This window comes from Lissotriton vulgaris, chromosome 10 (genome assembly GCF_964263255.1).
Source record: "Lissotriton vulgaris chromosome 10, aLisVul1.2, whole genome shotgun sequence".
In the NCBI taxonomy this organism is placed as follows: Eukaryota; Metazoa; Chordata; class Amphibia; order Caudata; family Salamandridae; genus Lissotriton; species Lissotriton vulgaris.
Genome location: NC_141698.1, coordinates 648,902,047 through 648,929,037, shown reverse-complemented (window position 1 = coordinate 648,929,037; position 26,991 = coordinate 648,902,047).

The window sequence follows — 26,991 nt, the reverse complement described above, 5'->3', positions numbered from 1 at the left end:
ATTGCTTATTTGAAGTTAGACAGTTTCTAAACACTCCGTCAGCCACTTTCCTTGCACTTGTTCATAGCAACATGTAGATCGATGTTGTAGATTTTCCTCTCAGCATTAATGATTCCTTATATGAATATATATAAAAAAAATAAAGGAGACTTGTTGAAATAGCTCAGGGGTACATCATTGTGCTCTGAGTTTCCCTTCTCTCAGGCCAATTTACTACTGGTCTATTATTTGAGGAGGAAACATCTTGAGAAGACAAGCAGAGATTTGAGAACAATGTAATAGTTTGGCTATGTTTCGTAGATGGTATTGTTAATATATGGAATGGCACTGTCGGGATTCCTGCCACAGTTCACCTCTCGGGACTCTAAAAATATTCCGGCATGATTTATATCATTCCTCCCAACACTTATGAATAAACAAACATCTTGTACCCTGACCTTTGACCATATTACATGCTGTTGGTACTAGCTAGTTGCAGCTGGTGTTCCTCAGTTTGTTTGAAAAGGCTTAATAGCTTTTACAAATGTTTTATCATGTATATGCAAGGTCAGGTTTCAGGCACCATGGAAACATCGAGAAAATCCACAAGAAATAAACATCAAGCAACCGGAATAGATGACAACAACGTAAACCTTACGGAAGACAGCACCCATCAAATTAATTCCTTGCACCTCTTCCTTACTATAAGCAATTAGAACGCAACCTTTGTGAACATTCTAAAACACCTTCTAGAAGACAGCCTCATCAAATTAATCATCTGCACATGTTCCTTGCTATAAGCAATTTGAACTCAACCTTTGTGAACATTCTAAAGCACCTTCTAGAAGGCAGCCTCATCGAGTTAATTAGCTGCACATGTTCCTTGTTACAAACAATTAGAATGTGACCTTTATGAACGTTTTAAAGCAGTCTTATTTAAAGAACATTCACACTCCTCCCCTTTGCCTATCTTCATTGCCTGCCACGTACCTGTTTCATGGCTTCTAGGACTCTGTCTTGCCAGCCCCCTTGATCTTCCTGCTTCGACCTCACCGCAAAGAACGTCTTGCACCTAGATGGAAAAAAGAGCAAGAAGAAAAGGAGAGAGGCATTAACAGACTTCATTTTACTACCTGCTGCGCTCAATCACAACATTGTACTGCAAACAAAGGTAGCCAGGGTTTTTATTAAACTTGTAAATACTGCTGGCAGGGCTCTGCCAAAGAGGACTTGGGTGGAGCTAACCCTATCTAAATGTACTTGTGGGTTTGATGCTGAAATCATACTCACTACAGTTTCGAGAACTTTGATGAAGGGGCCACTATGGACAATTTAAATGAAAACAAAACAACAACAAAGCTTAAGCTTGGTTGAGGTTTGAAAAGCTTTTGTGAGGTGATACCTAAAGAGATAGAGTTAATGCTAGACTATAGCCTTATTATTTGTTTACTTATAGGTACCGTATCTGCCGGTACCATTCATCAGACTGCTGTGAATGCCAGCTGCACTGTTGCTGTTGAGTAGACGAGCCACAGTATCTTTGACTTTACACGCTTTTTCCATCCCAACTCCCTTCCCCCTAGGATTTGCCACTGGAGGAGTGTCTCCTGTAAACCGAGGGCAAGTCTGGGGAGGATTCGGGAACTAGCGTTGCCGTCCCATTGGAATCATGTGAGGTCCAAGTAGGTGGCTTATGGCAGGTAAAGCTTGAACTCCATATGTCTTTGTAGTCACATACATATTATCTTGACTGTGAAATGTTGGCAGATGACGAGAAAATTCCCATTTGACTGCATAGAAATAACTTTAATGTAAACTGCATTCTCCATGCCACGTCAGCTTATCTAAAACACCAAGTATAGAAAAACCTTATGGAGAACTATTAACAATAAAAGGTCTTTGGGCCTCATTTTGAATTGCCTGTTATTAGATTTAGGAATACTTGGACCTGGAATCTCCGACTCTGACCAGTAATCAAACACAAAAAACAGGGATACTGGGCAGGATCTCTGATCCCACACAGTAACCTCTTACCAAATAACAGGCATTGGAAATTATTGAGCCCTGAATATTGATTGCATAATAACCTAGTATAACTGGGTTCATTGTTACATGTCAGCCCCAATTATGGATCCAATAAGGGGATATTATACTATCTCATTAACCACCTGATCAGGGAAAGTGGTAAATGGGATGGGAGAGATTACTATGAGTCAAAGCTGTGGGTTGGGCAAATGTTCAGGTTCATGGGAGGCATGTATGATGCTATGAAAAGATAATCTGCTGCCTCCATGATGCAGCATGGGGTAAATGCAGGTCATGCTCTACCTGTGTCTTCAGATCTGCCCCATTCCTGCTGTGGTTTTTACGGGGTACAGATTACCAACTGTCAAACAGGGGCCAGTGTTTCCAAACCTACTAATTTCGGGCCCAGAAAAATGGGCCATTTGAAGTATACTCCCCCACAATACTCATAATGAGAATCAAAGTAGTCAGGAATGCTGGCCAGCCATATCAACCCTATATCTTTCTTAAACAAGACATGACTGACCAGATTTACTAATACTCAATGCAACACAGGACAGAAACCAAAGTTACTGCTCTGCCTTGCATCAAATTGATATAGAAAAAAAGCACCATATCTACTAAAATATATTGAGAATTGTCTCAAAACCCATGGAGGATTACATGACAACATTCATGTGCCAGCCAAGAAACACCTTCTTGATGCAAAGTCATGCAAAGTAGAGCATAACGCAACTTCGTTTTATTTTGGAGAAGTTTCCAAACCTAGTCCTGGTTTGCGTTGGATAGTAAATCCCTCTCCAACACTTTAAGCTGGGGGTGGGTCACTTTTGTGACACACACCTTCCTTGTACAAAGTGTTAATAAATGTTGGCTAACCTTCGGAAGAGCTGCCAGGCTCAATGACAGGTTCTGTCCACATAATACAATATGTTTCTCTGATCCATCATTCATAGATTTTAGACCCATTGCTAAAAGGATTGTACCAGTAACTGTATATGCTCCTAATATACTTCCATAAATATTTTGTGGGAGGGCAGCCACTCAAAAAACGTCTTTCTGTATTTTCTACCATAACCGATACCTTGCACTTGTTCAAAGATGACTGTACGTTCAACTATAGAATTGCTCGAGGAGTGAGGAGAAGTGCATGTGGGGGCATAGAAAACCTAGGACTCCAAGTGTACAATATGTGTGTTTTGCAATCAATTGCATATTAAAGAACTTGAGATAGTCATGTATGTAGAAATCTACCATATTAAAGTGGCCAAAAGTGGTGTCAATACTGAACAATATTGACGTGAAAAGGAAAACGTTTTTTTCATAAACTGTAGGCTGTCTAATTTGGCTTAAATTAAGATGAGGAAATGCATACCTCTTTACTTAGAAAAGCGATTACAATTTCTGGTGACAGATTTTGGTTAAGAACTGATCTTCTTTATCTTTAACGTTAGAGATGTGTAACCACTAGGTACAGACAAGTCAAAAATGATACTGAGGGACTTGGGCACGATTTATGAGCTAATGCTATGTCAATCTATTTTCACACATAACAATCACAAGAAGTTAACACTGTGTACTTGAACTGTGAAATTCTGTGATGAATTTGAGTAATTATTTGAGATGAGATATGCAGTGGTAAGGAACTAAGATTTCTTTTTTTCTGTTTCTTCATCTTTTTATTATATCAATATGAATCAGTGTACCTTGTTAATAGGTATATTTGAAGTGCTTAATGGACATAACTTTCTAACAAGTGGCAAATTTCATGCAGTTTCATTAAACTGCAGCAATGTTATCACACCCCCACCTTTTAAGCTTAGCCCCCTGATTTATAGATCTTCAGGAAACTGGACATAGCAACAGTAAATCTAAATATGCTAAATGACAACCATATTTCACATTGGCTAATCAAAACATGCTGAGGGTTTTAGCAAATGGCCATTTGTTGACCCCTTCAGTGCTCCCAACTTAACTGTACCTCACTTTTAGGGTCCTGAACAAATGTAAAAATACAAAGTATGGGCTTAATATTATAGGCTTATTTCAAATTTCATGCAAATATGTCAAACAACGCTAAAGTTATAGGTACGTCAAAAATACCTTTTCAACAGTCCAGAAATCTAAATTCCAACACTTTAGTGCATGTTCGGTACATTTTTAAAACACTAATATCTAAAAAAAACCTACTGAAAGGAAGTACACCAAACAAAACAATGCAAAGTAAAGCTCTACTTTCATGACAAGTTGAGCTGCACTTCATACTTCCGCTCAGAGCTTTTTGGTGTAGTGGACAGCTAAGTATTCTGTGTATGGGAAACACTTGTTAGTTTAACCCCACTCCAACCTATTTTTCCCTGTACGAATCTGAATAAACTTTGGCTTGCAAACTCTTTGCCAGTTTCACCAATGGTGTACACAGTTTCCTGCAGATTTGTCAACCAGTGCCAAAGTTAATAAAAATTCAAAACATATTTTCAACATGAGATGTATGTATTCCAGGAACACCTGGATTGAAGCTATGACTATAATTAATGTAAAATATTATAACTTGCATTTAGAAAAACTGATATTCACTGAAAAAGTGCAGTTAAAGTAACATTGTGATAAGAACACACATACATTGTTATAACTACCATTTAAAGCAGCATCTGCAACTCACTGAAAAGACAGATAAGGTGAAGCTAAAGTTAGAACACATTTCAAATATTCTAGTTCCATTTATTGCCTTCTGTCTCAGTGTACCATTACCACATCCCAAATCACCACTGCAAGTGACACCTTCAGCACTGCTGTGACATAATAATAACATGTCAAAGTTATGTCTATTGCCTGCTGGGCTTATGATGGAACCCAAGGATAAACTGCATTACCTCCCATCATATTCTCTCCTGCTACCCCCAACCATAATGGAAGATGACCACTGCATTGTCATTGTTGCGTCTGTTACAGCCTGTCCTTAGGTCAGTGTTTTCTGTTTTGTTTATGACTGGTATTATCACAGTTTGTAGCTGAAAATGGTGTGACCTCTTAGATCGTGTAGACTGTCAGCACTTTTATAGCCACATTTGTTATGTGCTGTCTGTGTTATTGCACACATCTGTACTGTTTCGCTGTGCAATGCTGGAAGGCCCAAGGAGGTGTCAAGGTTCGGTTTTAGTGTAGGAACATTCTAGGCATGAGGTACATGCTGTTGCAAATGCGTAAAGGATGTGGTCATGCAGATCATGCTCCATTGGGGGTGCTAAGTTGAAGGGGGTATGCTTAAGGCAGCAAGCTACATGATAACATTGAGAGAGCTACATTTCTGACTGTTGCCTAGGAGAATTGACTAGGATGAGGGCAGTGTGGAATGAAATTGAGAAGCAATTGCTTCCTCAGAGGCAAAACAGAAAGGTATTTCTGCAAAATTGCAAACTGTGATTTTTTAATTAAGGGTAAGTTAGTATCTGTATGATAAAGAAGTGGTGGCCTATATTGTGCCGAATTAGCATTTTTAAGAATGGGTATAAGGAACTTCTAGCTTGAGAGCGCTATCAGTTCATCGACTAGCACTCTCCAGGCCCTCATTGTGCCCAGTGTGCCTATGCCACATCAGGCCTCCTTTAGGAGTATTCACCCTTCACAGCCCACCCATTTTTCCAGTTCCCTCCTTAATGTTGCTAATCTAGGCCATACGGTTGACTTCCAGTTCCTGGTGATTTCCTGTTTAGCCATGACATATGTGAGAGCTTGGAATTTCCCTGTGACTTTGGTTTTGGCTGTGTGTGGAAACCAGCCAAGTAGGCAGTGACTCGGGGTACAAAGAATCTCCTTGTCAGTGATGGCTTTGACTATATTTATGACCTGCCCCCAAAAGGCGTTCAGGGTGGGGCACTCCCAGAACATGTGTAAGATATGTGCTTCCCTTTCTCCAAACCCGGGGCAAGCTGCCTCCTTCGTCTGGAAATACCTTCTAATTCTCACCGGTGTAAGTTACGCTGTGTTCAGGATATAGTAGTTAATTAATTTAAAGCGTGCATTTGTGATAGCTTTGGCATTCTTTCCACTATGATATCTCAATCGGTCTCAAGGATTGGAGTCCCCAGATCTTCCTCCCATTGCATTTGCAGATGAACCATTGATTGATGGACGTCATTGTGTATCGCTTTATGAAGACACAACACTGTTTTAATTGTACCTGGCGATAAGGCCACATATTGACAACAGCTCAGTGCCTGTGGCACAGTTGACCCAGTATCCCAGTGCTTTTGGACCCCCAGAGGTAAGGGCCCTCTGCAGGAGAAAATGACCTTGGAGCAGCTCAAATTATGTGCAAAACTCGTCAACCGGGAGTAACTCGGAATATCTGTAGTCCCCCTGCTGCATGCCCAGACATCGAGACCTGCCCAGCATCCGGTCTGCGGCAAATGTCGTAACATAACAAGGGGTAGTTCAGGGAGTGTGGGCTCTTACTGCAAGTTTCTTCAGAACTCTAGTCCAGCATCGAGTTATGAGTTTGAATTCTCCATTGTCCCTATTGTATCATGTCTTATTCGCAATAGCACCATGGCGAGGTCATTTGACGCTGGTTTAAATGGATTCAGGGCCTTATCTGTATGCCTTCTGGAAACCAACCATTGGATCAGCCAGTTTATCTGCGCCGCAGTATAATACGGTACGAAGACTGGGACTGCCAGTCCCCAGTCATCGTGGCGCGCAGGACCGTGGCCAGTGCTACCCGTCTGTGGCCCGCCCCCAAATAAATAATATTACCAGGGAATCAAGATCTCAGAACAGCATTCGAGGGATCCACACTGGAAGCATGCCAAAGTAGTATAGCAGCAGCAGTTGGGCCACCATTTACAGTAGGGCCACCCTGCCTGCTATTGACAGCGGCAAAGTCTTCCAATACTCCATGGATGGAACGGATGGTGTAGATCGCTCTACCAATGTTTTCCTCCAAGAGGTCAGTGGTATTGTGATATATCTTTACCCCTAGGTACGCCAGGCATCTGGGTTCCCATTGCAGGTGGTCTAGGTAGTCTGGGGGGAGCCTGTTGGTTGGGTGTCTCAGGGAATCACAGGGGGCCAGTGTTAATATATCTTCAAACGCCTGCACCATAGGGGGCGTGGCTTAGGCAGCGATCATGGCGGTCGTGTAGAGCGTGAGCTCTGACCAGCCGGCGATTATCCTACCAGCATATCCTGGCCCTGAGCATTCCTGAGGGCACCCAGCGTTGCAGCACGTTGCCCCACTCCGGGGGTATCATCCGGCGGCAGCTGTGGCCTTGTTGCGGCTCCGTAGGGCGAGCGGCAGCCCGGCGTGGTGGAGGGGCCTACCGGGTCCTGCGACCAGGGCCTCGAGTTTGGCGCTCCCCGGGCCGGGCACGTTTGGCTAGTGGCGGCCGAGAGCTGGAGAGGCGGTGGTGGACAGAGCACGGCTCGCTCGCAGCATAGCAGAGCTAAGCACACCTACATCCTGGGGCTGGCGGGCCTGTGGTCGCCCCCGGGGAGCGGAGAAAGGAGCCGTGGCTTACAGCGGGGCAGCGGAGTGATCGGCTCCCGAGGCGGTCGGCGGGAGCAGCCACCATTTTGGGACCTCCGGGCTCCTTAGTGGGGGCCTGCGGACAGAGACGATCAGGGGGTCTGCTGGTCGGCAGTGACCACCCCGTGGATGAAGGGGTGTTCGGGGGCCCTGCTGCATCTGGCCCGGCTGGGCAGGAGTGATCTGGAGTGCCTGTTTGCACCGTGCCCATTGCGGTGAGTGGAGCCTGCCTGAAGGAGGTCAAGTGGCGCTTGGGGGGCCCCCCGTATCTGCTGTGGTCGGTGTGGTCCTGCTGGGCTGATGCCCCCAAGAGGTTGGGAAGCTCGGTGGCCGGATCGGGCCCCGGTGGGAGTCGTGTGCTGGTCCCTTGGGCCAGTGGAGTGGCATCCGTGCTGGGGGCCCCTCCTGGGGCTACGCCGTGGTCCGCGGCAGCACTCTTTGCCTATGGCCTGGATTGGGGGCCCTGTGGATCGACCATGTGGGCGCCACCCGCTGGCGGGCCGGCCTATGCTTTACCACCTAGACCATGCTTTCTGCCCCCTGGTTGTGAGGCTGGGGGCTAGGTCTGGCCCCGGAGGTGGTCGGTGGAGTCCTGTGCAAGGGGCTCGCAAGGGGCCTAGGGATTCACCTTCCTGGGCCGGCGCGGGGGTGGCCTGGCGCCTAGCCCAGCAACTCTTCTCCTGCCTCTGCTCTCTGAAAAGCCACGTCGAGTTAGCCGGTGGGCAGCAGTGGTGGATCGGTCGGCTCGCCTGGACCTCTGCTGACCTGCGGATCCCAGACTGTGACCGTCCCTGGTGCAGAAGGGCCTGCTCCTAGTCTTGCAGCTGCGGCCACCATGACAAGGGGCCACGCGGATGTTGGTCACTCTAAGCAGGGGACATTGGACAAATTCACTGAAGCCGGTTCGGCGCCTGGCGCTGCCGGATCACAGGCTCCGGCCCCGGATAATGCATCGTTGTTGGCTGCGATCACACAGTATAGAGACATGTTGGATGCTAAGATCGGGGCAGTTGGGGCGGATGTCACGCTGCTCCGCCAAGATTTGCGGAGCGCAGTTGAAAGAATTACCAGTGCGGAGACCCGCATCTCCGAAGTAGAAGGTGATGTCTCTGTTCTCAAGAAAAAGATGGCGGCGATGGAGTAGCTACAGAAGGGCCTGGCCAAGCATGTGGAGGACGCAGAAGGGCGGGCGCGGCGGAACAACTTACGCTTTGTGGGTTTTCCGGAGGGTTGCGAGGGGGACAATGTGGGACGTTACTTGGGCCAATGGCTGGAGGGCTGGCTCCCCCCGGACACTCTTTCCCGCTGTTTTGTTGTGGAGCGGGCCCACTGGGCCCTCATGCAGAAGCCTCCTGTTGGTTCGCGCCCGAGGCCAATCATTGCCAGGTTCTTAAATTACTCTGACCGGGACGGTATCCTGAGACAAGCGAGAGTGAGGGCCCCTGCTTATGCTTGGCAATGCCACTATCCTCATCTTCCGGGACTACACGAGGATGGTTCAGCAACAGAGGCAATCTTTCCTAGCAGCCAAGACACGTCTCTGTGTCCTCAAACTTCAGTACACCTTGCTCTATCCCGCGAGGCTGTGTGTCATCTACAAGTCTTGCACGCTTTTCTTTGACTGCCGGAAGAAGTGTTTCAATGGACGGACGAGACAATGAAGATCAGGGTTAATGCGCCGTTGGGAGGCGACTATGACTTTTCCTCAAGTGGAGTGGTCTGTGAGGGACTGAGAAGTCAACAAAGGCGTCGTAGAAGGTCGGGGTCTGGTCATGCATCTCGTGCGGGGTCTGCGTCTCCGCAACCTGGTCCGTAGCAGGGCCTGCAGAGTGGGGTGAAATGAAGAATGCAACTTTCACACTAAACCCTATATCTGTTCTTGGAATGCTCAGGTGCCCTGCATTGGGCTGGACACATGCCCTTTAAGAGTGGGTGGGTAGGGGTGGGGATTCCCTAGTTATGGGGGATGTTCAGGGGATCCATTGGAGAGGGTGGCTCTCGGTCCCCCGTTGGGGGCCAGGCCGCGATCCGACCATGACAGGTGCTTCCGTGTTGGGAGGTGCGGGGTGGGGGGTGGGGAGGGGGGTGTTGGTGGTTGTTTTGGGATGGGGGGCTTTGGTTGCACTTAATGTGTTGCTGCCTGTATACTGGGATGTTAGCATGCTGGACCATCGGGGCCTCCGCGGCCCATACAGTACCTTCTTCCAATGTCGACTGTTCAGGATGGGGGGCGGGTAGCTCCAGGCACACTACGTATTTTGAGTTGGAATGTGCAGGGTTGCTAGATAAGGTGAAGCAGGGGGAAGTCCTCCGGTATGCCAAGAGGGCCGGTATAGATGCTCTGCTGCTTCAGGAGACCCACCTATTAGGTACAAAAGCGCTCTGCCTACAACGTTATGGATACACACATGCCTATCATGCATGTTTCACGAGGGGCTCCCGGGGGGTTGCCGTGCTCATACATGGCAGAGTTTCCATTACACACGAACAGAGTTGGTCTGACCCTCAGGGCAGGTACATCTTTGTCCAGGGGAGGGTTGGGGCCGACAGGGTGACACTTATGTTATGTTATGTTAAATTTGTATTTATTCAGTGCACGTACGCCCATGGGCTTCATGGCGCTATCGAAGTTTGTGAGAACACAGCATAACACTTAAAAATACATTTGCGCAAGGGTACATTTCACACCTATTTAAGAGTAGGCCTGTTTAAAAAGCCATGTTTTAAAAGTTTGTCTGAAAGTAAGAAGAGTGTCACACTGTCTTAAAGATAATAGAAGGACATTCCATAGGGAAGCGGCAAGATAATGAAAACCGCTACCACCCTGAAGTTTTTTCTTAAATGGGGGGACCCTTAATAGTTCTTGATGGGCTGAACGGAGATTACGTGAGGGGGTATATTTACATACCAGATTCTTTATGAATTTAGGACCCTTGCCCTGCAAAGCTTTAAAGATAATGCAGCCGGCTTTAAAAGCAACTCTCTGGGCTACCAGCAGCCAGTGCAGATTTTCCAATTCTGGCCTAATGCATTGCCATTTAGGTTGTTTACTTATGAGACTGGCTGCCTGGTTCTGGACATACTGTAATCTCTTATGCTGACCTACTGGAAGGCCTAAATACAAACTATTAGAAAAATCAAGCCGAGATAGCACCAAAGCGATAATTACCTGAATCAGAGCTGAGTGAGTTAGAAAATCGGCAATTTTCTTTATTTTTCTCAATTGGAAAAAACTAGATGAAACTACCATCCCTATATGGTTTTTAAGAGATAAATCCTCACTAACAGTCACCCCCAAGCTCTTCACAGTGTGGGATTTAGTGGGAGGAGTTCCCATATCAGATGGCCAAAAGTGGTTTCCCCAGTTAATTTCACTTTTCCCGAGCAAGATAAGTTCTGTCTTGCCCGGGTTGAGCTTAAGATGCTTCAGATTCATCCCTCTCTGGATATGGGACATAGTTTTTTGAAATTCAGCCACTGCATCAGGGGAGTCCAGAGAAAAAACGAGTTGCAGGTCGTCCGCATAATTAAAAATTGTAACTTTGTGGCTGCTCAAAGAATACAATGAAGGGCGTAAATACAGATTAAAAAGTAAGGGGGACAAAGAGGATCCTTGCGGAACTCCACAGCTAGAGACAATTTTTGGGGCTGTAAACGTCCCCAATCTAACGGATTGAGAACGTTCAGAAATAAAGGATTTTAGCCAACTCAAGGCAGGGCCCCTGAGGCCAGCCTGCTCGACACGGTTGACAAGAATAGAAAAGTCAACCGTGTCGAACGCGGCCGACAGATCCAGGAGCACCAATGCTTGGTGAGCGTCTCTGTCTGCGTTAGATCTCAGGGTGTTCTGGACCGCCAGTATCACTGTCTCGGTCGAGTGGCATGGGCGAAAACCTGCCTGATTCGGTTCCAGATATTCAGTAGATTCAATAAAATTTGAAAGACAATTAGAGACATGGGCTTCCAGAATTTTTGATAAATAGGGTAAGAGGGAAATCGGCCAATAATTCATAAGATCATATGGGTCAATACCAGATTTTTTAGTTAAAGGGATCAACAGAGAATGCTTAAACCCACTAGGTACCTTGCCTTGTACACTTGGCAGCTTTTACGCCCGCCACCGATGCAGTGGTCCATGGTGGAAAAGGTCATGTCTCCCTGGAGTCTAATGCTGGATACCCTTGCTCTAGTTGGGGGGGATCGGAAGGACGTGATGGACCTACGTATGGACCGGTGGCGGAGGGGGGTGACTGACGCGGGTGAGGACGTGGAGGGACCCACCACCAGGCTCCATGCCCTTGTCACAGGACTAGACTGGGTGGACGTCTGGAGGTATAGAGAGTACATGGCTCGTTTTCCAGGCTAGATTACTTATTTGTCCCCAGGGGACTGGCCCAGATGATCGTATACTCGGACATCCTACTGAGGGCTCTGTTCGATCATTCACCAGTGGCCCTTACTTTTTGTGTAGGCCCTGCCAGGCACCCATTTTGATGGAGCATGCCTGGATGGCACTTGCTACAGACTGACTATAGGGAGCATACGTCTTGGGATATTGACCATTACTTGACTACCAACCATGACTCAGTTGACTCCCCGACGACCCTTTGGGAGGCCCTTAAACCTACCCTGCAGGGGGTGGATATCTCCTGGTGCGCAGCGGCCCAAGCGGACAGGAGGCGGGAGCTGGTGCGGCGGGAGGCGGAGCTGGAAGTTTTGGAACGCAGGAGTAGGGAGGAGGGTGGTAGGTCTATAAGGCGGCAGTTGGTCCTGGCCCAGCAGCAGTACGCCGCGGTCCTACTTGATGAGGCACGACAGGCCTGGCTGGCTACCCGTAGTTGGGTGTATCAATGGGGGGACAAATCCTGTAAGATGCTACACCACCTATGTCAGGGCACTCTTCACGCCCAGCCGCTGCCCCAGTTGTTGGACTCAGCGGGATCGCCGGTTTCTGAGCCCTCTGCTATTGCGGAGAGCTTTGCCACCTACTATGAGGGGCTATACACACCTCAGGAGTGTCTGTCGGCTGAGGTCGTTCAGCAGTTCATAGATGATCTCCCCTCGTGGTCGGTCCCTGACGAGGCACGGGACCTACTGGACAAGCCTCTTACCGATGAGGAGCTGGGCACGGCCTTGGGTGAACTCAACCCTGGTAAGGCGCCGGGCCCCAACGAGTTCCCCTGTGAATTCTTTAAGAGATTTCATGTGCAGCTGGGCCCCGTCTGCGTCCGGTGATCGAGGAGGTGCGGGAGAGTGGGGTGCTCCCGCCAGACTGGAGACACGCCGAGATAGTGGTCTTTTTGAAGCCGGGCCAGCCCCCGGGGAGCCATGCGTCTTACTGCCCGATATTGTGTTTGAACTCGGAGGCCAAGGTTTTGGCCAAAGCCCTAGCTAACAGGCTTAAGCCCTACATTGCTGATCTGGTCCGTCCGGACCAGACGGGCTTCATGCCCCGGAGGGCGACCCGGCACAATATCAGGCGGGCCCAGGTAGCGATCTCTGCCTGGAGGAATCTGGGTGAGCAGGCTGCATTATTCTTGGCGGATATGGATCGTGCATTCGATTCATTAAGCTGGACGTATTTGTTCGCCCTGTTACGGCGCCTCAACTTGGGTCCTCGCTTTCTGGCCTACGTACAGCTGTTGTACACCGACCTCACTGCTTCCGTGCGTGTTGGGGGGGCGGTTTCTCGGCCCTTTCTGGTTCAGAGGGGTACGCGACAGGGGTGTCCTCTCTCCCTGTACCAGTTCGCACTGGCTATGGAGCCTTTAGCGGCGTGGGTGCGTATAGACGCCCAGCTCAAGGGCTTTCGATGGTCCCTAGGTCTTACAGATAAAATAGCGTTGTACACAGATGATGTGCTGTTCTTCCTCACGAACCTTAATCGGTCAGTACACGGCTGCTGCGCATCCTGCAGATTTTTGGGGAATCCTCCGGACAGTATGTGAATCTGGGTAAATCCAACTTGTGGGTGCTGGGCAAGGGGCGGTCGGTCGGTGAATGGGCGGTGGACATACAGTTGGCTTCTGGGGGGATGAAGTACCTGGGAGTTTATTTGTCCGAAACTGCGGGCGTCTCCCGAGCTCCTAACCTCACTCAGGTTTGGGATCGCGCACGGGAAGATCTGAAGGTGTGGTCTCGTATGCCTCTGTCAATTTATGGGAGGTCCGCCATATTCAAGATGGTGACGCTCCCACGGCTTGAGTACCAACTGCAGAACCATCCATACCCTATTCTGCCCCGTTGGTTTCAGACGGTCAATTCGGCGTTGGGCGGGCTCCTGTGGGAGGGGGGGACAGTAAGGGTCGCGCTACGGACATGCTTCCTGTCCACGTATGTAGGGGGCCTTGCCACATCAGATATACTTTAATACTACCATGCAGCGCATCTTTTGATCCTCAATGACTGGTGGTACGGCGATAGAGGTGATCCAGCTTATGCGGTGGAGCGCCACCGGATGGGCTCGTCGTCCATTCATACCTTACTATACTCCCCGCTGCTTCGGCTGGGTCTTCCATCTGCCACGCAGGTAGTCTTCTCTATATGGCGGCAGGCGCTGTGCAGGATGAAATGGTGGAATGTACTTACTAGGGAAACCCCTCTTTGGCACAATGGCCGCTTGCCCCACTTGGAGGCCCTCAGGGGTTTCGGTGGATGGGATGCAATAGGTATCTTCTCCTTGGGAGATGTAATGTCGGGCGCTACCTTGAAGTTTTTCCAAGATCTGAAGAATGATTTTGGGATGCCCGCTCTCAATTCTTTCGGTTCCTCCAATTCCGACATGCACTAACACCATATCTGACGGGCGTTAACACTCTTCCAGACTTTAGCTCCCTCTCGGCCCAACTGTTCATGGGGGATCTGCCAGACAAAAAACTGTCCCATATATACCAGTCCATGGTGCGGCATTGTTCCCCGGACCCACAGAGGCTGCGGGCGACGTGGGTGGGGGATGTGGGGGAGCTAGCAGAGGAGGACTGGATGGAGGCCCTGGCAAGTCCTAGGGGGGCGGTGATCTCCACACGCCTGAGGCTCGTACAATTAGAATACCTTCACCGCACATACTTCACCAGGGCATGCCTATGGAGGGCAGGTATGATTGGTTTCCCGAACTGCCTGCGATGCGGGCAGAGGTAGGCACACTGTTACACACCACATGTGGATGTTCGGTGTTGCATAGGTTCTGGACTGGGGTCTTCCGATGCCTGTCAGAGGTACTGGCGTGGGAGCTGCCTAGAGACCCGAAATTGGCATTACTACATGTTATGGAGGGGGTTGGGGGAAATCAATACAAACGTCATTTATTGTTGCTTGGTCTAACCTTGGCTAAACTTGATATTGCTAGAGCCTGGAAGGCACCCCTAGCCCCGCCCCTGGCCGCTTGGAAGAACGGTATGGACTTTTGTATGGGGCTGCAGCAGCCCATTTTCCTGGCCAGGGGATGCCCCCGCAAGCACTTTTGGATTTTGAAAAAGTGGGCTGATTACAGGGGGCTGGACTTAAACCCTCCACTGGAGAGTGAATCCATTCTGAAACTTTAACTGCAGGGGGTTGCTGGAGTACGTTGGTTGTGCTCTGATGGACCTGAAGTGTATTCACTGTTGATATTATTGTTTTTTAGCGATCTAGTGTTTGGTAGCAGCGCAACCTTGGGGGGGGGGATGGGGTGGGGTGGGGTGTTTGCATTTCATGAAAATGTCTGACAATGTGATACTTGCTTCATTGCTGTGTGCAATAGACTCCGGAGCTCGGGCCTATGCATTTCTATTTGTGCAGACTAATAAAATCTGTTTTTAAAAAAAAAACTCCCGCACCATAGCAAGCAACAAAAATACATTTAGATTGATATAGGGTGAACATGTGCGTGATGTATTACTTACTCAATTTATGTGCAAAATTGAATATGCTTGAGAAGGAATGTATGAAAGATTTTTGTTTTAATCTTATAAGCTTCCTTACATTAGGATTTATTATTAAAGAAACACACCTAAATAAGAGAAGGCATTAACCTTCTCTTTTATGGAGAAATGTCTTGATTTGACAGATTTTAAGCAGGTGACCATAATAAAAGTCTATTAAAATACTAAAGTACTAGGATCCCTATCATCCAATTAAATTACAAAGCCATCAAGCAATTCTTATAGGTCATTAGCTTTGCTGGCCAGTAAAACTGCATCATCTGCATATAATAAAATTGGTATTAAAAGATTACCACTACGTGCAACACACTTTTACTCTGTTATTAATTAATGATATAGATTCATTATTATGTATGTAGCTTTGGGTTTGCGATTACCTAATAGCAAATTTTTGGGATGCGCTATCTGGTAATCGCAAATAGCGATGTACAAATGTGTGTTTAGCACAATTAGCGATTCCCAATGGGTCGCAAATACACCTACCTCATTAATATTGATGAGGTAGGTCTCAGTTTGTGACCCAATGAAAATCACAAAAATCACAGGGATGGTGGCCTGCTGGTGTCAGAAGGCCATCATGTTGTGATTGCTTTTAATAAAGCATTTTTTTTGCAGAAATGCAGCCCGTTTTTCTTAGAGGAAAACCCAACCTGTTTCAGAAAGAAAAATGTAAAGTTTACTTTTGATTTTTTAAGTGTAGGCACTGATCCGTGGGACTACTTTCTGCTCTTAAAGTTTTTTTCACCAACATTCATAAAGGGGAAGCGTCCCTTGTGGACCTCTTCCCACTTGCAAATGGATTACGACCAACTAGGAGTTGGTGGTAAAATGTGGAGGTTTTGCGACTGCATTTCAGTTGCAAAACGTTCACACATACCACTGCGAGTTACTATTAGGAAGAGACACCCTAAACAAGCGCCTTCCTAATACCGAATCGCAAGCCCAATTTGCGATAGAGTACTAAGTTACCGAATCGCAAAGTGGGCATGTGTACATAAAAAAATACTTTTCTGCAGTCGCGAACTGCACAATTCTTCGAATCAGGCTGTTAGCGACTTCAGAAAAGCTTTGTACATCTGGCCCTAAGTGTAATCACCCTTTGTATTGTAGTGGACCTTGGGGTTTACATCCCTGTGCAAGTGCTGCAAGAAAATAAAATACCTGGTTCAGTTCCCATGGTGACAAGGAAAGACCATAGTTTCGGCCTGTCAACAGTATCAAAGGCGTAACTGAAGTCAATAAAGGGAAAAGTTCAGTGACCCTTTATTTACAACAGTATACTTTTCAATAAAAATATGTAAATTGAAAAACGTGATCTACAGTGCCCAGATCAAAAACTATATTGTAACTTTAGTTAGAAAAGGAGGAAAGGTTATGATATAAAATGCGTACTCTGTACAGTTCTCAAACAAATTTTATTGGGTGATCACTCTCTGGGCCAACTGTCCTGGAAAAACTCAAACAAAACATAAATAGATACAGTTGGTGAAAGAAGCACTCCAGAACAGGCATTTAATAAAGTATGAGGCCCAATTGTTTCTATTTATGTCCAGCATGCTTACTTCACTAGCAAGGCTGAGTACTCTGGTGACAATTTGGGTCCAGCCTACAACCTTACTTTTTAAAAGGTCCTTGAAACCCCATCTGAGCAAAGCACGTTCATATCAGGGCTACTAATAATGGCATGTTGGACTTCAAAGTAGCAGAAAGTCATACTTTTTCTATTTTGTATTGGGTTCTTAAACACCAAATGATACTGTGTGGTCAAATAAACCTCATCATATATTGTAGAGAAGTGCTTAATCAAGTCACCAGGTGTGATTGGCAGGTCTAAACGAGAGTTCTTATTGAGGTTTAAAAAGTTTGAGTTAATAAGTTTCCAAAAAGTGCAAGAGTTTTTAGTTGAATTGGATGAAAGAACATTGTCCCAAGCCATATCTTTTAGTTCATGTTTTTCTAGTTCTAACAGCTTCTTTATATGAATGTCTGCATAACGCCTTTTCTCAGGTTCCTGTCGGCTTTAGCATATGCATTGTTAAACCATGTAGCAACATGCAACTATGTCTCAACGGGAATTAAAGAGGGGAATAAATGTAAAGAATAAACTAATTGTACAGTATAAATTAAATTATGACAAATAGTCCCAAGAACACGGTTACATGCAATTATTTCAGCAAAGAAATGCAGATAAGATTTCAAAAATGAGAATGCAGACTCAATCATGCTTTTTAAGTTGTGTACAAAATATGGAGGTGAACACTTTGTGCTTGTGAAAACATTAAACGGCGCAAGTGAAACAAGAGGTATTCCTTTGTTTTCTTTTTTGAGTTTAGGTGCAAGTAGCATTTCCCTGGGCCAATACCACGCTTGTTTTAGTGAACGTGAGACCAATCGGCATGGATAGCCCCAGGATTTCATTTCATTTCAAATAACTTTATTTCGGCTTAAGCCATAAAAGTAAGTACAATAAAAAATTAATAGCATATCATTCTTATGCGCGTAGAATTATCGGAATTGTCAGTTTTCAGCAATGCACAACCGTGATTGAAATTACATTAATGACTACACTCAGATTCCATACATAAAATTCATATATATGCCTCGGGATATCAGTTTTTCTTTTCGAACTGCAGCTTCCCTGAAATAAGCTTTTTTACATTTACAATTTCTGCGGATCCGCAGAAATTGACCATATGGCAGACCATCCCTGAGTTACTGTAAAACAGGAGCAGGGTATTTCTTTCTGTTGGTTTGTGAAAGAGTGATGGCCTCAGCTTGCCAGCTTAGACCTGCAAAGACAGGTCCAGAAAAGGAAGCTCATTGGTCTTGGCCCCATAAGTACATTTTAGGTAAAATTGGACTATGTTGACATATCTCATAAATGTAATATTTCATGTATAACTTTATTTATTTATTTTTATTTATTTTTTAATTTTAAAAGGAACACAGCTACCAAAAAGGTTTCCCAGCGCCACTAGACAGGAAAAAAGAAAACAATTCTTCTTTTTGAAATTTGGTCCAATACACTGTAACATTCTGTTACACTTTTTTTCACTTTTTCACTTGTGCCGTTTAATAGGTTTTCACGAGCACAAAGTGTTAATGTCCACATTTATTACACAACTTACAAAGCATGGTTGATTCTGTATTCTGATTTGTGAAATCTTATTTACAATTCTTTTCTGATATTATAATTGCATTTAACAGTTATCTTGGGACTATTTGCCATTATTTAAAAAATGCTGTATAGTTAGGTTATTATTTACATTTCTTCTCCTCTTTGACTCCCATTGAGGCATTGTTGCCTGTTGCTAGAATTACCCAGTTCTTGACTTGGACAATGGGTGTATCCTGTGGTTGTTAATACATTGCTAAACCATGTAGGCACCATTATTCTTAGAGTGGATGTGTTCTGTTGTTAACAAATCATTAATTGAGTTACACGATTTGATTGAAAGAGTCAAAGATTAAAGCAACAGAATTTTCAATTATAGTCAGACAATTTCTTAATGAGATTGTTAGATGTAAGATTCCTTATAATAAAAATAATTTGAACCTCATCCCATTTTAGCCTGAAGCCCCCTTCCATATCTTCTAAGTGCCAGTACACCATATCAGATTGACGAGAAAGATGCTCAGAGAACTTTAAGGATAATAATAACATGTTGTGATCACTAAAATTGGAAGCGTTCAGAATGGAACAGACAAAATTATGGGATAAGTTGCTTAACATGAAAATATAGTTAATAATGGATGATCTAACCCTACTAATGAGCGTAGAATTATGGGTAGTGGAGTGAGAAGTCATCCCATAACTTCCAAAATTCCAATAAGTTCCTCTCTGAGATAGATTATTAGAGGGAAAATCCCTGTTGCTACAATTACTTGGAGGGACTTGGAAACCATTTGTAGGATACATGGATGACTATATATCACCAGGCATCAACTCCCTGCTCATCTTAGCATTAAAATCATCAGCAAAGCCATTGATTGTAACTAGTGATATATGGTTCATAGTGTAGGTATCTATCAGGTTAAATAGGAAGGCTACATTGTTCATATGCTTCTTATCCAAATTGCTGCTATGAAAATGAAAGACATTTATGTTAAGATATTTTCTTCTTTTTAGGATTATACCCTTTATGTTACTAGAATCAATTGCCAGATGAGTAACTTTACAATTTAAGGAGGTTGCAACCCAAATAATGAAACCACTGTTTGCCTTGGTGGAAGTAGAGGGAACTGCAAGAGTGAAAAGGGTAATACATCCATCTAGAGGAGTGGAGTGGAGAAGTGATCCAAATCCTTTAAAAGAAACTAACTTGAAACAATTTGATGAAATCTAACCATGATGGCTCTAAGAACTTATAACTTATTCCATGACAGCAATTTAAAATCACTGAAAATAAAATAAGATAAACCATTGGGGTCAATACTATAGTCTCCATTCAAATTGATTCTTTAAGGGTTATCATCAGTGTTCCAGTTATGAGTGGTGTGAACATTTGCTGTCGTCAAGTTTGGCAGATCTTTCCCTGGAAGTATGCCAATACAAGGCACACTGTGGGGCCTCAAATGGAAGGGTCTGGAGCATTGGTTGATTTAGTTCACATCTGCTTCCAAGTCAGTCAGAAGCTGAAGCCCGCTCAACTATCTATGGTTCCACTGAAAAGTTGTATTTTTCAGTTGTTCAAATGGTTCTTATTTCCCAGCATCTAAGCTAAGGACATTAATTAGGACCATAACAAAGGGCGTTGGCCAGTGTGTGGTTACTAACCTTGTTAGCTGTAGAATAAATAGTAGATCTGGTGGTGGTGCTACATATTAGGACACAGCAGTGGGTGAAGAATCACTAGAAGGAGCAGTTAAAGCAGTTCCACTGCTGGAGCCATTTTCAGGACCATGAAGCATGGTCAGAAGAGGTTGAACTACCTGGGGCTTAGGATGGGCATAGGCGGATACGGCATCCCTGTGGGACTTTATTCAGGTATAAACTTTGTTCAAGCTATCAACCTTAGCTTCAATTCTTCGAAGGTGTTGATGGAGATGATTAAAGGCTGGTTCAAGGGCTGCCAATATTTAAGGTATTAGCTCGTCAAAAAATATATTTTTTAAAGCTGTGGAAGGGGACAGCTGTTATGTGGCAGTAGAGTCAACAGTACATATACTAGCTTTTATCATAGAGCCCTGTTTAATTATGCTCCATCTGAGTTTCTTGGCTATGGCCATGCTGGGGTTAACATCCCCAGATTCAGCTGAAGTGAAGCATTGGAAACACAGCGGTTTAAGGTCAGGGAAGTCCCACCAGTGCAAATATATGTATCTTTGAGTGTTTAGCCATTGCTTGAGACAACCTCAATAGAGCAGATGCTTTGAGTGGGGCTAGCAAGGCATCTTTCAATCTCAGCACTAACTGCCTCTTCTAAGAATGAGTCAGTTGGTGAGGGGTTGGGTGTTTCTTATTACTGATAACTTCAGTTGAGACATTGGACTCTTTTCGCTTACCCATTGTGTGAGGATGATCACATCAAACATAAAAAAAGAAAAAACAAGAGGGGTGAACTAGCTTCTTCCTGACTCTGACAGGTGCAGACAGGCCCCCCTTTGGCTGATCTTCAACTGGGTGCAGCCCTGCCACTTCTCACATTTGTCCAGCGCCAAACACACTATATAGCAATTCCTCCTCCATCATCTTCTCATCCTTAAAGCAGCTGGTGAGGTGCAGTGCAGCTTGGGAGGTGTAGTCCACCACCCCTCCCAGGCAGAAAACAGTCTAAGCAATCCTGTGCTGTGGGGCCAGCAAACCTGCTGTATAGTGCTTCTTTCTCCTCCTCTTCTAAGCACCTGGGGCCAGATGCAGGTAAATACCATTTACCGATTCTAAAATACCAAATTTTACAGATTCAGTATTTTAGAATGGGTTAATGGTATGTAGGTATTCATTCGGTAATTTTTACAGAATCTGTAAAATTAGTTAAATACCGATTCGGTATTTACCAATTCGGTAGTCCCCATTCATTCCTAGGAATGAATGAGAATTACTGAATCGGTAAATACAGAATCCGTAAGAGGGGGAAGACCTACAAGGGTGGCAGGGTGTTACATTGACACCCTGTTGCACCCCTGAATAGTGCATGGGTGCATATGTGGCAAACATACATGCCCTAAGGGCATGTATGTCTGCCACATGGCACTGTTAAAAAAGCACAAAATTGCTTTTCAACGGTTTTCATTATTTACCACCAACTTGTAGTTGGTGGTCAATAACGAATCCTTACAAGCGAAAAGCACTCACTTGAGTGCTACCTACATTAAGGATTCGGTAATTTACTGATTTGGTATTTAAGAATTCGGTAATTTACAGATTCCTTAAATTACCGATTCGGTAAATTACCGAATCCTTAAATTAGGCCCCTACATCTCAAATGCCTAATACCGGTTGGTAACGGCAGAAATCCGGTAATTTCGGCCATTACCGACCGGTATACGGCTTCCTACATCTGGCCCCTGGTCTGGTGCAGGGTAGGCGACTGGGAGGTGTTGTCCTCCCCTCCCAGAAAACAGTCCAAACAATCCTTCTCTGTCATAATGCATATACATCCCTCTGTTTGCCACAGTTAAATAATTAAGGAGTACAACAATAAGATGTTGACATTTTTAAATATTTGTGCTCCAGCAAAAGGTAAGTACAATTAGGCAAAAATGTCCGCTACTGGGTCAACAATGAGAATAACAGTCAAAGAAAGCCCCAACATGCCCATGAAAGGAGCTGGGTCTGTTTTGGTTCCTTTTAGGCTGCAGTGACTTGAGAATTGTAGTTTGTGAATAGCAGTGGGCTTGCTCTTTTGTGGGTGGGTATCTGTTCCTCCGTAAATGCCTTCTTAGCACTCCCTAAACCCCTTCTTACTCCTCCCTTAATCACTCCCATTTAGTAGTAAGTCAACCCTATTTTCCAAGCACTTCCCTTAGTCATGCTCCCATTTACTACTAAGTAGTGAATGTACATGTGTGAGGATCTCTTGATAGAAATGTCAGGAAAGGTGGAGGAGGAGAATTACACTCAGAGGTTTGTGAACTGCATTTTCTAGTAAGTAAGTAGTACTAGTATGCCACTACTTTACATACTACGAAATGCAGTTTGTCAATCCAGCCCATCAATGTGAATAGCCAGAAGTAGTAAAGTTGCTCAGAAGTATAAGAGTAAACTTACTCATGTGTAAGTTTACTGTTGCGAATATATTTTTTTACATTTAAAAAGTAAAAGTCTGTTTTTATAGTGACTAAAGACTCACAAACTAGCTTCACTGTGTAGGCTGTGCAATATTTTTTTAGGAACTGGCCTAGATGTAAATTAAATTGTGAATAAAATATGAATTATGCATCTTCGCTGGGGAAAATGCTAAACAAACAATGTAAAGGTATTTTACACACTGTTAAAACATTGTTCAATGGTGAAATCAGATTTTAGGTAACTTTAATAAAAATTTAACTTATGTACCAAAGGCTATGTGAGCCAGAAGTAGCTTCAAACCAAGTATGTAACTCATCCCACTTCTAATTTCCAGTAGACATTACTAGCTGGAGTTAAGGTCCTTGTTATTCAAGGACAATGGCTTGGTCCATGATCCCAGGAATTCAGCTGCATTTAAAAAAATGTTTTTATTATTTTCATAACAAATATCATACAGTGTTTGACATAAGGCAATCTAAAGGATAATTATATTCAATGCACATCTGAAACCCCCAGCCGCACGCATCAAATCTGTACAACAGTAGTTCAGCAAGCCCATACATCGCCTGGTATTGTGAGCTCTTAATTTGAGGTGTGGCTAGTCTACCCCCCTGGAAATATGAAAGATCCCATCCATAATCATTGGCCCTTAATCACATTTTCAATGTTCTGACCAGGCACTCCAAATTTTATCCCACTTCTGGGACAAACCTGTCCCTCAAAGACCAAGTGTTTGGCCTGAATGCACCAATCCATATAGTTGCACCAGTGCTCAAACGATGGAAGAGTGTGTGACCCCCATAGCCTGGCTATGTTGCTCTTTGCCGCAACAGTTCCAAAGGGGCTGTTAGTATTGCATTGCAATGTCCCCCCCCCCTAGCCCAAGGATATACAATTTTCCCAGTGGTAGGGTGGACTGGTAAAACCCCCAATGGACATAGCAAAACCCCTTAATTCCTGAGTATTACCAAATGATGTGGGGAAAGGTGCCCACATTGTCATACCCCTAAGGCACTTATCTGTTGCTGCTCTGCCGAATTTGGCAGTTTGTGCTCTGGTATAGTAAACTCTATGTAGTTTTTTTAGCTGCACCAGCCTATAGCCTGCTCTGATAGCCACTTCCCTTGGACCTGCAGTGACTCATCCCAGTCCTCATCAGAGATGCCTTTCAGATCTTATGCCCAGGTCTCTCTAAGATTCTGGAGCAGATCTGGGACATTGTGAAGTACCTTTTTGTAAATTAGCGAGAGTATCTTCCTCCGGAGGGGCTCAGACAGAATTCTGTCTTTCAAGGGGTTGGTCCCCTCAATTTGAGTAGTTTTTGGTACACCTATGTAGGGGAAGTCAGAGACGCAATGAAACACCTCTCCTTTTGACATCTCATATTTGTTCTTGAGTTCAGTAAACCTCTTATGGGCCGTGGTCCCCCATACATTCCCCAATTTATTGATCCAGATGGTATCCTATTTCCGAAACCCTTTCAGGTTGCTCGTTTCCCAGAACCACTGGGAATCCCTGAACCCCAGTCATTAATCACCACCAGTTGGGCAGCTGAGTAATATTTCCTAATACCCAGGAGGGCTATACCTTCATTATATTGCCTTCTCACTAGTTTTGAGGGTGCAATTGTCTGGGCTCTTCATTCCAGAGTAGTGGGTGGGTTTCACTCTCCACCATTTGAAAGAACCCTTCTAGGATGGCATATGCAATATTCTCTAGGGCATGAACATATTTGGGAAGGACAATAATTTTTAACATAGCTGTCCTGCCCTACATAGAGATAGGGAGCAATCTAGCAGCTGGCACCCGCCCTACGCCTCTCCAGAATTTGGGATAGGTTGCATGGTAAAAATATTTCGGGGTCTCTTGTGACATAGATAAATATGTATCAAAATACCTCCATGCTTATCTGTAGCTGTCCCCTCCGCTGTATTCTGGGACTACAGTTCGTCAGAGGATAAATCACTGACTAAGCCCAATCTATATTTAAACCACAATATCTCCCAAAAATCTGTACCATTTGCATCACTCTATCAATTGACAGCTCTGGATCCAACAGGTACAGCAAAGCATCATCCAAGTAGAGTGAGATCCTTTCCTTCCAGTCACCGACAACTGAAGGGCCTGCCACCAAGGATTCTTACCTTATCGAAACCACAACTCCATCGCCAAGGTGAAGAGAAGAAGGGAAAGAGGACATCCCTGTTTGGCTTCCCTGATAATGGGATAGTGATGGTTGAATTTCCCATTGTTGGGATGGAAAGTCCTCTGCATGGTAATGTATGTGTACCCCGGCCCTGAGTGCCCCAACTGTACTGATGTCTGGGTCCCTAAAACAGATTTTTGTTGTCACAGGAAAAACACAGACCATACGTGTGTGTCATGAGATAGGCCTGTCTCATAGATTACAGTCTTGTTGAACCGGGAAGGGGTCCCAAAGAGCTACTCTCACAGTGGTGAAAGGCTACTGTCTTTCCCACGAGTTAAGCAGCATGAGGGTGGTTGTGGTAGCATACTGTGTAGTTATGAGAAGGAGTGAAAAGGTCCTTCTTACCTCTGTAACTGAAGTGAGGCCTACAGGTTCACTCATTTAAAATTCAGCTTCTGTGTGCTTAACTCACTCTTTGCCTCCATTGGTTTGGTGTCTAGTGCTGCGCAGTGCATGTGTGATGTACTGTACTGGGTGTATGTGTGCATGTGGATGGTACAATACAGGAATTATGCAGTACTGTGCAGTGGGTGTATGTACTATGCATGTCCTGGATACATGTGTGACTGTTAGTGGTACAGTACATGAAGGATGTAATGATATGCAGTGCATGTATGTTGTGTACATGTGCCGGGTGTATATGTGTAGAAACTGGGGAGCGACCCCACTGGCTAAGAGACAGGGTACCTCAAGTAAGTATTAAATTAAAAATCTCTTGGGTATGCAAAAAAAACACCTTTCATCAAGTGTATACTGCTATATCATACATGCATATAACAACATTTGTACTGATCAAACCAGAGGACACAATAATACCAATCCAAACTTGAACCCCAATTTGACCCCAAAAACAACCGCATGTGACAAAAAGATAAGAGACTTCAATTCATATAATGCATACAAAATTTATTAAAAAATACAATCAGATTAAGAATTATCCACAAGATCATACAATCTAAATAATAAAATACATCAATCCAAACATATAAAAAATATAATTATAAAAGGAAAAACCTGAGAGAAAAAGCACTGCGTGAAATGATTACATTCATCAAGGAACGGTTATTTCCAATGAGAATCAATATTTAAAGCACCAACAGTCTATTATTTCATCATCAAATTAGACATGAGGTATTTCCTGGATCTAACCAATTCAGAAAACACAAGCGTCAACGCGTTTCGGTGGTAAGGAATTATTGAGGTCCCACCTTCATCAGGACAAAAAACAATACATTTCTCTCTATGTATTGATTAAAATTTATAAACCTAATTAAAACAGAATAATTGATCAAAAACACAAACCCATACATATCTCATAATATTTATGAACATACACATAATTTGATTCGTAATACCCCCGATTACAAAATCCAGTGTATAATGGAGCCCCTCTCTACCTCTTAACTTGGGATCTTCCAAGAGAATGTACCAAAACATATAATTATGTTCAAGAGTCAAAATGAACAACAAGAGATTAGGCCACATCCCCCTGATTCCTCAGGCTTGTTATCAAGATGTCCACACGATTGTTTAAGGGGTTCAACCAAACAATCCATTTATGCAGAGCCCTATATGACAGTCAAACTATTAACATCATTCAACAAGCCTTATAAATGTGGAATATGCATAACTAGATCGATCACTCAAAAAACATGACATCAGAAACATCCATCTTTCATTTACCTTCAATATAGCATATTACAGCATTCACCCACATCAGCATAAAGTTAAAGAGAAATGTTCTTCAATAAGGATACGTACCACTTGTATAATTTATATGGAATAGAAGAGGGTGGGCTTATGATCAACCCTTATCCCCAAAAATGTTTTAAAAGATTCATGTGGTCAGTAAGATCCACTCTTGTTGAATCAAGTTTGCACATCAAATCCTAATGGGTGAACACAGACAAATGATCAATGCTGGACCCAATCCAATATGTGTTGGCATTCAAGTGATTAGAACATTAAAAATCTCTGCTTACCTTGGCCAATTCATATATGTTTTTTATTGGTCCATAAGGATATATCAAAGGAAACTCTGGCCAATATCCTATATATATAATTAATGGTCGTATTCAGTGGTTTGATCCACCTATAATAT